The sequence below is a fragment of the Mesocricetus auratus genome, unplaced genomic scaffold, assembly GCF_017639785.1.
Source record: "Mesocricetus auratus isolate SY011 unplaced genomic scaffold, BCM_Maur_2.0 Super-Scaffold_100094, whole genome shotgun sequence".
Lineage (NCBI taxonomy): Eukaryota > Metazoa > Chordata > Mammalia > Rodentia > Cricetidae > Mesocricetus > Mesocricetus auratus.
The window spans coordinates 131,554-142,470 of NW_024429240.1; the positions used below are offsets into that span (position 1 = coordinate 131,554).

At 37.2% G+C, this 10,917-nt stretch overlaps 1 pseudogene; it reads right to left on the minus strand.

The window, feature by feature from the left end:
* LOC121136411 overlaps positions 1-8,783 on the minus strand; it is an 87,160-nt pseudogene extending 78,377 nt beyond the window's left edge.
* Positions 8,784-10,917: the final 2,134 nt, after the last annotated feature.

Genomic DNA, 10,917 nt, shown 5'->3' on the forward strand with positions numbered 1-10,917 from the left:
ATGGATGCCAGCCCAGACTACTGTACCCGGCAAAGCTCTCAATCACTATAGACGGAGAAAACAAGATATTCCATGACAAAACTAGATTCAAGCAATATGTGTCCACTAACCCAGACCTACAGAAAATTTTGGAAGGAAAACTCCAACCCAAGGAAGCTAACTACAACCAGAAAAACATAAGCATTAGAGAATCTCCCTCTACCAACAGCCAAAAGAACAAAGGGGTGAAATTCCACACATAATTCCACCAACAACAACCATCGCAAATCGAAGAAGGATGAGCAATCATCGGTCATTAATATCCCTCAATATTAATGGCCTTAACTCACCCATAAAAAGACACAGACTAGCAGATTGGATTCGAAGACAGAACCCTTCCTTCTGCTGCATACAGGAAACACACCTTACCCTTAAAGACAGACATTACCTGAGAATTAAAGGTTGGGAAAAAATTTTTCAATCGAATGGACCCAAGAAACAAGCCGGGGTAGCAAGCCTAATATCTAACAAACTAGACTTTAAAATAAAATCAATCAAAAGAGATGAAGGAGGTCATTACATACTCATCACAGGTGAAAACCACCAAGAGGAAGTGTCTATCCTGAACATCTATGCCCCAAATACAAAGGCTTCCACATTCGTTAAAGAAACATTATTAGAACTTAAATCCCATCTAAAGCCCCACACAGTTATAGTGGGAGATTTCAACACACCACTCTCACCACTAGACAGGAATACCAAACAGAAACTCAACAAAGAAGCAAAAGGGCTAATAGAAGTAATGACCCAACTGGGATTAACAGATATCTATAGAACATTTCATCCACATAAAAAAGAATATAACTTCTTCTCACCACCACATGGAACCTTCTCAAAAATCGACCACATACTTGGCAACATATCAAACCTCAGCAGCTACAAAAAATTGGAATAACTCCATGCATCTTATCAGACCACCATGCTTTAAAATTAGAATTCAACAACAACACAAATTGCAGAAAACCTACAAAATCATGGAAATTGAATAATGCTCAACTGCACCATCCCTGGGTCAAAGAGGAAATATAAAAAGAAATTAAAGACTTCCTCGAATTCAATGAGAATGAAGACACAACATACACAAACCTATGGGACACTTTGAAAGCAGTGCTACGGGGGAAATTCATAGCGCTAAATGCCCACATGAAGAAACAGGAGAACAGTTATACCAGAGAATTAACATCACAGCTGAAAGCTCTAGAACACAAAGAAGCACACTCCCCCAGGAGGAGTAGACGCCAGGAAATAATCAAATTGAGGGCTGAAATTAATAAAGTAGAAACCAGGAAAACAATACAAAGAATCAACACAACGAAGAGTTGGTTCTTTGAGAAAATCAACAAGATAGACAAACCTTTGTCCAAACTTACCAAACAGCAGAGAGTGAACACGCAAATTAACAAAATTAGAAATGAAAAGGGGGACATAACAACAGACTCTGAGGAAATCCAGAGAATCATTAGGTCATACTTTGAAAACCTGTACTCCACAAAATTCGAAAATTTAAAGGAAATGAATGACTTCCTGGACAGCTATCAATTGCCAAAACTAAATCAAGAACAGATAAGCAATTTAAATAGACCTATAACCCCTATGGAAATAGAAGCTGTCATCAAAAGTCTCCCAACCAAAAAAAGCCCAGGTCCAGATGGCCTCAGTGCAGAATTCTACCAGAAATTCAAAGAACAGCTTATACCAATTCTTCTCAAAGTGTTCCACACAATAGAAGCAGAAGGGTCTTTGCCAAACTCTTTCTATGAGGCTTCAATAACCTTGATCCCCAAGCCACACAAAGATACAACTAAGAAAGAGAACTTCAGACAAATATCCCTCATGAACATTGATGCAAAAATACTCAATAAAATACTGGCAAATCGGATCCAAGAACACATCAAACAATCATTCACCAGGATCAAGTAGGTTTCATCCCAGGAATGCAGGGATGGTTCAACATATGAAAATCCATCAACGTAATCCACCATATAAACAAGCTGAAAAACAAAAATCACATGATCATCTAACTAGATGCTGAAAAAGCCTTTGACAAAATCCAACACCCCTTCATGATAAAGGTCTTGGAGAGATCTGAGATAACAGGGACATACTTAAACATAATAAAAGCTATATACAGTAAACCAACAGCCAACATCAAACTAAATGGACAGAAACTCAACGCAATTCCTCTAAAATCAGGAACAAAACAAGGCTGTCCACTCTCTCCATACCTTTTCAACATGGTACTTGAAGTTCTAGCTATTGCCATACGACAACAAAGGGGGATCAAGGGGATACAAATTGGGAAGGAAGAGGTCAAACTTTCACTGTTTGCAGACGATATGATAGTTTACATCAATGACCCAAAGAACTCTACCAGGGAACTCTTACAGCTGATTAACACCTTCAGGAAAGTGGCAGGCTACAAGATCAACTCAAGAAAATCAGTAGCCCTACTATATACAGATGATAAAAGGGCTGAAAGAGAAATCAGTGAAACATCACCCTTTACAATTGCCACAAACAACATAAAATACATTGGGGTAATGCTAACCAAACAAGTGAAAGACCTGTATCGTAAGAACTTTGAATCTTTAAAGAAAGAAATTAAAGAAGCCCTCAGAAAATGGAAAGATCTCCCATGCTCTTGGATAGGTAGGATCAATGTAGTAAAAATGGCAATCCTGCCAAAAGCAATCTACAGATTCAATGCAATCCCCTTTAATATCCCAGCACAGTTCTTCACAGAACTTGAAAGAACAATAATCAATTTTGTATGGAAAAACAAAAGACCCAGGATAGCCAAAACAACCCTGTTCAACAAGGCAACGTCCGGAGGCATCACCATCCCTGACCTCAAGCTCTATTATAGAGCTATAGTCCTGAAAACAGCTTGGTATTGGCACGAAAATAGACAGGTAGACCAATGGAATCGAATTGAAAACCTGGGTATTAACCCACACACGTACGAACATCTGATCTTTGACAAAGAAGCTAAAAATATACAATGGAATAAAGAAAGCATCTTCAACAAATGGTGCTGGCATAATTGGAGACTGGCATGTAGAAGAAGGCAGATCGATCCATGTCTATCGCCATGCACAAAACTTAAGTCCAAATGGATCAAAGACCTCAACATAAATCCAGCCACACTGAACCTCTTAGAAGAGAAAGTGGGTGGTACCCTTGAACGAATTGGTACAGGAGACAGCTTCCTGAACATAACACCAGTAGCACAGGCAGTAAGATCAACAATCAATAAATGGGACCTACTGAAACTGAGAAGCTTCTGTAAGGCAAAGGAATCTCATGGAATCATGCATGAGATTCGCAGGCAAATGGATGACACTAGAAGAAACCATCCTGAGTGAGGTAACCCAGTCACAAAAAGAGAAACATGGCATGTACTCTCTCATATATGGATTTTAGACATAGACCTGGGGAGTGCCAGCCTACAATCCTATGGCCAGAGAGTCTGGGAAACAGAAACTTTATTTAGTGCCTGATCGAAGAAGAAGCAGACTCCCTTGTTTAAGTACTGAGCTGAACTCAAGAAAGCCAGTAACAGAGAGGGAGGACTGATGATCAAAGGGATTAAGACTGGGCTGGTCTAACCCCCAGAAACAGCTGACCAGACAAAGGTTAACTCTTGAATCCCAGGCATTAGCCTGGGAAGCCAGCATGGGACTGATCAAGACCCCCTGAATCTGGGTGTCAGTGAAGAGGCCTAGGGATTCTATTGAGCCTTGGGCAGCAGATCAGTACCCATCCCAAGTATACACACGGACTTTGGACTCCAATAGAACAATGTGAGGTGCACTCTCACCCTGAACTCTTGGGAAAGGGTCTAGGCCCTGCCCTATATGAAATGACACACTATGGACTCCCCCATGGAGGGCCTCACCCTCCCTGTAGAAATGAGGGGATAACGGGGGGGGGAGGGCACGGGAGGAAGGGAGGGAATGGGAGAGGGACCTGGAACTTACTTGTGAAGCAACCTTGTTTAGTATCTAAATTTAAACTGGAAAATAAAATAAAAAAAAAGAATTAAAAAAAAGAAAGACTAAAGAAAGAAATAAAGTTATTCCTTAAAATAATTACATAATGAAAAGGAAAGAGGTTAAAAAGAGGAAAGGGGAAAAATCAAAGCACTTACCTTCTTCTCTCTTCAGAATCATCTGTGCTGTAAATGGATGTCCCCTGCCACTCTGCCACCCTGACAGCCTGTGGTTACTCAATAAACTCATACCAAAACATGCGAACGTTCACTGAGCTCATTTTTTATTGCTGAGAATGAAAATATTCCCTTAAACACACCACATAAAGAGAACTAGTTGTTGCCTTTTTTGTTTTAATTTTTCAGAACTTTCCCATCAGTAAAAAAATATTAAGGCAGTGAAATGGCTGACACATAAAATGCTGAACATCTTCAGAATTAATGTTTTTACAAACTTGATTTCCTCATAATTTAGTAGTAATATAACAGGGTTTTAAATACATAAAAATAGGTGGGGTAAACCACACGCACAACTATATACCATGTTTATGCTTAATCAGTCCTGAATCAGAGTATTGAACATACACAGAAGTATTCTACTGTGACAATCCACTGACTACCATTGTAACTCTCAAAATTGTTCAGAGTTACATTTGTGCTTTTAGGCGCATTTAATTCCTGAAAAAGCACTTTATGTGAGCTATGATTTGGCTTCTGGATATTAAGTGTTCAGCAGCATATATTAATCAGCACTAATTGTCAACTTGGGATTTTGAAAGCAATGAGAAAAAATGAGAGTCAATATGGAGAAAATGAACACAACACCATTGAGTTATGTTATGTATATCTAAGTCTAGCCAAACCAGTTATATCTAATTGCATCTAACATCAAATTACATCTCATGAATTTTGCATTTCACCATCTGAAAGCATCACCTTCAATACAAGGGAACATTCACAGATGAACTGTCATTGAGAGAAGTTTTAAATAGGCAAAAACTGTGAGTGAGATTTATTATACACAAATACCAATTTCCAAGCAAGTTACTCCTTTGCATATTTTTCTGAGGTGGCATTCATAAATAAAAAAACAGAAGCTCATACTTACATACTATTCCTTGTTACTTTCCAAGCTGAGAATTTCATCTTGCATTAGTCACCATATTATCTCTATCATAACGGTGGGGGTCAATGCGTACATTAGATTTATGGGAATTTATAGTTCTTCCATGCATCTATAATTTGGTTAAGTCTGGTAATCACTGACCTATTTTTTAAAATCTCCCCCACTCAAACTAAAATCCACACAAATATAAATCTAAATTTTAATCTCAGGTCTTTAAAAAGGTTTTCCTAAGATTAAAGAACGACCCACAAAAATAAAATAAACTGATAGAGGTTAACCTTTTGACCCCTAAATATAGTTTAACCTGAACTTGATGACTATTTTGAAATCTATGAATTAAGTTATCTTCATATTTAAATGATATGACTGGGAAATAGTAGTCAGTGACTGGAAAATATTAAGCAGTGTCTGCTTTGTAAATATGGTGCTAACCTTGTTTCTACCTCAGAAGAACTAAGCTTATAAAAGGCAAGAAATGTAAAGATGATTTTCTCGTCTGTTTGCTTTGGATTCTGTAAAAGGTATACTTTGGTATCAAGGGAAAATACAAAAATACTACCTTGTGTGTGTCTCTGAATTTGCTGATCTCTTGGGATATAAAGTCACTTTGTCTTCCTCTATTTCTGTAGCATTTATATCCTCTAAAAATAAAATAGAAAGGAATGGATATATATTTACATACATTAAAATAAAATATGATGATTTAGCCTTTTTGTGCAGGTATTAACAAAACTAAGGAAAAACCGACCAACTTGGCAGTAAAATCTGATCTAAAATTAAATAATAATAGTAATAAACTGCCAAATCTCAAAACTAGTACCACACACATAAAATCAAAGTTTACAATTCAAATGAACCTTGATGATGAGTTGGTAAGTAATCAATGGCACCACTGGAAATCTACGGAAAATCTGCAGAGAAACCCACAAGGTTTTTTTATAAACAGTTCACATTGTGATATAATTCAACTGTCTACATATTTACACAATACATTACTTGTGATATTTTCTTGATTTCAAATTATAATAAGAAAGATTTCCTTAACCTTAACTCCCTCCTTTATCTCCTCAAACATCCACACTTTTCAATAACCCATATACTGGAGTGGACAGGAAAAATATGTCATAAGAGTAGCAGGATGGACCAAGAAGTGATGGCTTACACTTGTAGTCCCAGCACTTGGGAGGCAGAGTCAGGGGATCACTGTGAGTTCAGTCAGGCTGGTCTACAATACAAGTTATGTTACACAGAGAAACCCTATCTCAAAAAAATCAAAGCAAAACAAAAACAAAAAATAAAAAAGGAAAGTAGCAGGATTATTTCCACACCTGTAAGATGTAAGAAATAATCATACTTAATAATATTCACCACTTGATATGTAGTTGAATGCACAAGAACAAATTGGTCTATTCTACAAAAGATTTGTCGCTGGGTGGTGGAGGCGCAAGCCTTAATCCCAGCACTCAGGAGTCAGAGGCAGGCAGAGCTATGTGAGTTCCAGGCCAGCCTGGTCTACAGAGCAAGTTCCAGGATAGTATCCAAAACTATACATAGAAACCCTGTCTTGTAAAACCAAAAAAAACCAAAAACAAAAGAATATTTGCCTATAATTCTTGCTAGAGAACAGTATTGCTACGACTTATCCTATCATTATCAATTAGTTACTTTTCTCCTTTCATGTCAATAGATGAGAAAAAAATCTGTTTTACCTAATACCTGACAAACTCTAGGATCTCTATTCCCAATGGACATACCAAGTATGACTATTTTTATGACAAAATGAAAAATAATTAAAGCGATACAACTGTATCTAGTAAAAGACAAAACTTGAAATGCCCCAAAACACTGAAACCCAAAATATAACCTTTTACTACCCCTTAATAACAAATATATATATAGTTTATAACACCTATTTTTAGGGGGTTTGGGACAGGGTTTCTCTGTGTAGCTTTGAAGCCTGTCCTGGAACATGCTCTGTAGATCAGGCTGGCCTGGAATGCACAGAAATCCACCTCCCTCTGCCTCCGGAGTGCTGGGATTAAAGGCGTTTGCCACTACCATGCAGCATTAGTTTATAGCACTTTTCATTACATAAATAATCCCTGAGCTTCTAAAGGAACATTGTAATTTTTCAGAAGAATAAATATTAGACATGACTATGTTGGTGAATTGGACAGATGGCTCATTGGTTAAGAGCACTGGATACTCTTCCAGAGGTTCTGAGTTTTATTTGTCAGAAACCAAGTAGTAGCTCACAACCATCTAGAGTAGAATTTCATGCCTTCTTATGGCATAAAAGCACACATACCAAAGAACCCTTACATACATTAAATAGGTGAATCTTTAAAAAAAGAAAAGAAATGACTATGTTGTCAGAAAATATATGTCCTCCTTCTTTTCCTTCTTCTTCTTTTGGGTTGAGAGTCAGACTCCTGTGAGGGGCCATTTAGCTCACTAGAATATTCAAGTATTAAAACTTCAATGGCACCTTTAATCATCTGGTCTCTTCCCTTTTTGTTTCTTCATCTAAGGCTTCTTCGACATCATTGGTGACAGTCTCTGGTCTGGAATTCTTAAGAAACCAAGACAAATTGGGAGAGAAAGAAAACATTATTCCAAAGAATATGAATAGTCCAAAAAAGGAAAAATACTAGGTAGGTATAGGTATGCATGTAGAAATCAACAGGACAACTTGGGATGTTGTTTCTCTAATTCCATCCATCACATGGATCTCAAGAATCAAACTTGGGCGCTCAGGTCTAGCAGCAAAGTTGCTTACCTAATAAGTCACTTCACCAGCCCAGCTCCTACAATTTCATAGTTTTGGCAGAAACATATACCTGGCCAGGAAATGAGGTGCACTCCTATAATCCCAGTACACAGGATGCAAAATCTAGTGGATCTCTGTGAGTTCAAAGCAAGACTTTACTGCATTAAGGTTCAGAACCAGAGCTACAGATTGAAATCATTTCTCCACATGCTCTATATGATATATGCAATACTTTCCCTCTGAGTCATACATGCAGCATCATTAATAACAAAACGTAGCCTAGAAAGGTGGTGCACATATTTAATCCCAGCACTAAGGAGGCAGAGGGAGGTGGTAGTGGATCTCTGAGTTCAGGATCAGCCTAGTCTACAAAGTTCCAGGACAGCCAGGACTACACAAAGAAACCCTGTCTCAAAAACAACTGAAAAAGAATCAATTAAAACCATACATATGACTTGTTTATTATTTCTCAATACTAGATAATAATCATTTAAGAGTAAATTTCTTATTGGCCAATAATGGTTGGTCCCTATATACACAGCACTGGGGAGACAGGATGTAGGATTTGTGGGTATTAGGGATTACATAAGACCTCACCTTCCCAAATGCCTCAAAAATAGGATGACTCTGCAAAGTCTACAAATGAACGATGAAGAATTCAATCTCCTCTCAAATTTAGGAGTGGTGACAAAGAAAAACAAGCCTAAGGCAGGATGGTAACTAGACCCTATTTAATATAAATAAACAGTCTTCTAAGGTATACATAATTTAGTTAAAACTAAAACTAGAATTTATACTATGACCTTCATGAAAACTTTGATTTCCCCTCACTTGCAATTCAGCCTTTTTCTCACAACCTGGGGAAAAATAAGAACAGAAGGAAAAAGCATTAGAAACCACATATACAAATGCATTTTTCCAAATCAAAATTACACACATACATATCCTAAATAGCAATTTGCAGATAATAAAAACCATGCTTGTAGAGCCAAGGATATATAGCTCAGTGGTACAGAACTTGCCTAAGTGCCTAAGGTATAATCCTGGATTCACCCTTCAATATATACAGAGGAAAAAGAACTATAATGCTTCATATAAATGACAGGTTCTTGGTCAAAACACATTTAACTCTACTGAAGTTGAATTTCTTGCTTTGTGGTAACTTAAGTAGGTATAACTTAACCAATTGTTTCATAACAACCGGTTTCTACCATTGAAATATATTCATGTACATAGTCAATAAGCTCTATATTAATCAACATTTAATTTAAACAAATTCTTATTCAGGACACTGACACTGTTAGAAAGTATAAAGCTTAAATATTTAAATCAGAATATTGTCCATAAACATTTATGAACATACAGCAAGTAAAAGAAGGTTATGACAGGTAATATAAGGCATAATGACAAAGATAAAACCCACTTTATTAAGAGTTTTTCTTACGTTCTCAAACCTGCCTCTTTGTTCAACCTTCTTGTAGCAAATTTTCTACTTGTCATCTTAGATAAAGACAAGATGCTTTACACAGGACTGTAATTAAACTATTAAAGTTATTTATCAACAATATGTAGTAAACTATATATGTGGTAACTGCTCATTTTAAATAGGTAAAATAAGGACAATAAGGTGTTCAAATTTATATACTAGTCACCAAAATTCTCAACGATATACTATGCCTCCTTGAAAGTTTTATAGGAAATAGAATGCTCCAGTAACACTTAGGTTTATATTTACATTCCACGTCTGGATGTTTTGTTTGCTATTGTTTTTTGTCAATGCCAACATGCAGCCCAACCTGGCCTGGGACTTGCTATGCTGTCTCAGCCTCCAAAGTGTTGAGATTACAGCTATGTGCCATCAAAACCAACTCCCTGAAACCTGACCTCTGATATCTCATTATACACTATCAAAATATCCATTAGAAATCATATTGTTGGGACATGCATTGTCCTGAAGACTTTAATCCAAGCACTTGGGAGGCAGGGGTAGGGGGCTCTCTGTGAGTTCGAGACCAGTCTGATCTACAAGAGCTAGTGCCAGGACAGCCTCCAAAGCCACAGAGAAACCATGTCTCGAAACTCCCCTCCAAAAAAAGAATAGGAGCTATAAATTCCAAGGCCTGCTAATATATAAATAACTCACATACTCTAAATTACCATCCAAACAAACAGAAAATTGAAAAATCAATATAGCTATTTGGCAGAATTATAACCATGAAGCATTTATAATAAACTAATTCAACTAAACTTTTCAAATGGCTGATTGACTCTCAATCTCCATTTTAGTTAAGAAGGAAGGAAGGAGGGATAGAAGGAAGGAAAAGAGAAAGAATGAGCAAGTGAGCAAGCTAAGTAAGGCTAAGTTACATTTCTTAGCTGACTGTTCATTATCATTAAAACAAAAATAAATTAAAAGACCATGGAAGCAGAGAAATTAGTTTGGTTCAGAAAGGTCATTCATTAGACAGGTTGCCAAATATGATCCAATGCTCTCGATAATTTTCAATTTCCCATTTCCTAAATTCAACTTCTATACCCAAATCCAAAATGCATATGAACTTGGCAGTGGTGGCACACAAATTTAATTCCAGGATTCGGGAGGCATTGGCAGGTGGATCTCTGTGAGCTGGAGGTCAGCCTGCTCTACAAGTGATAGTTGCAGGACAGCTTCCAAAGCCACAGAGAAACCCTATCTTGAAAAAAGAAAACATTTACTAGATGAGATTGGAAGCAATTATGTGAAGGTATTCACTTGGAGCCAATGTGCATGGCTTTCCAGAGAGTATCTATATGTCAGCAATTACCAGTTAATCTCATTATTTTGTTCTGCTTTATAAGATAGGTACTACTCCTGGCTGGCCTGACTTAATAGAGAGACCAGGGTGACCTCATCAACCAGCCTCTCTCCCTCCCACATGCTGGGATTAGAGGCATTCACCAGCACACCCAGCTCAGCAATTCATTCTTTTATCTGTATGGGTGTTTTATCTA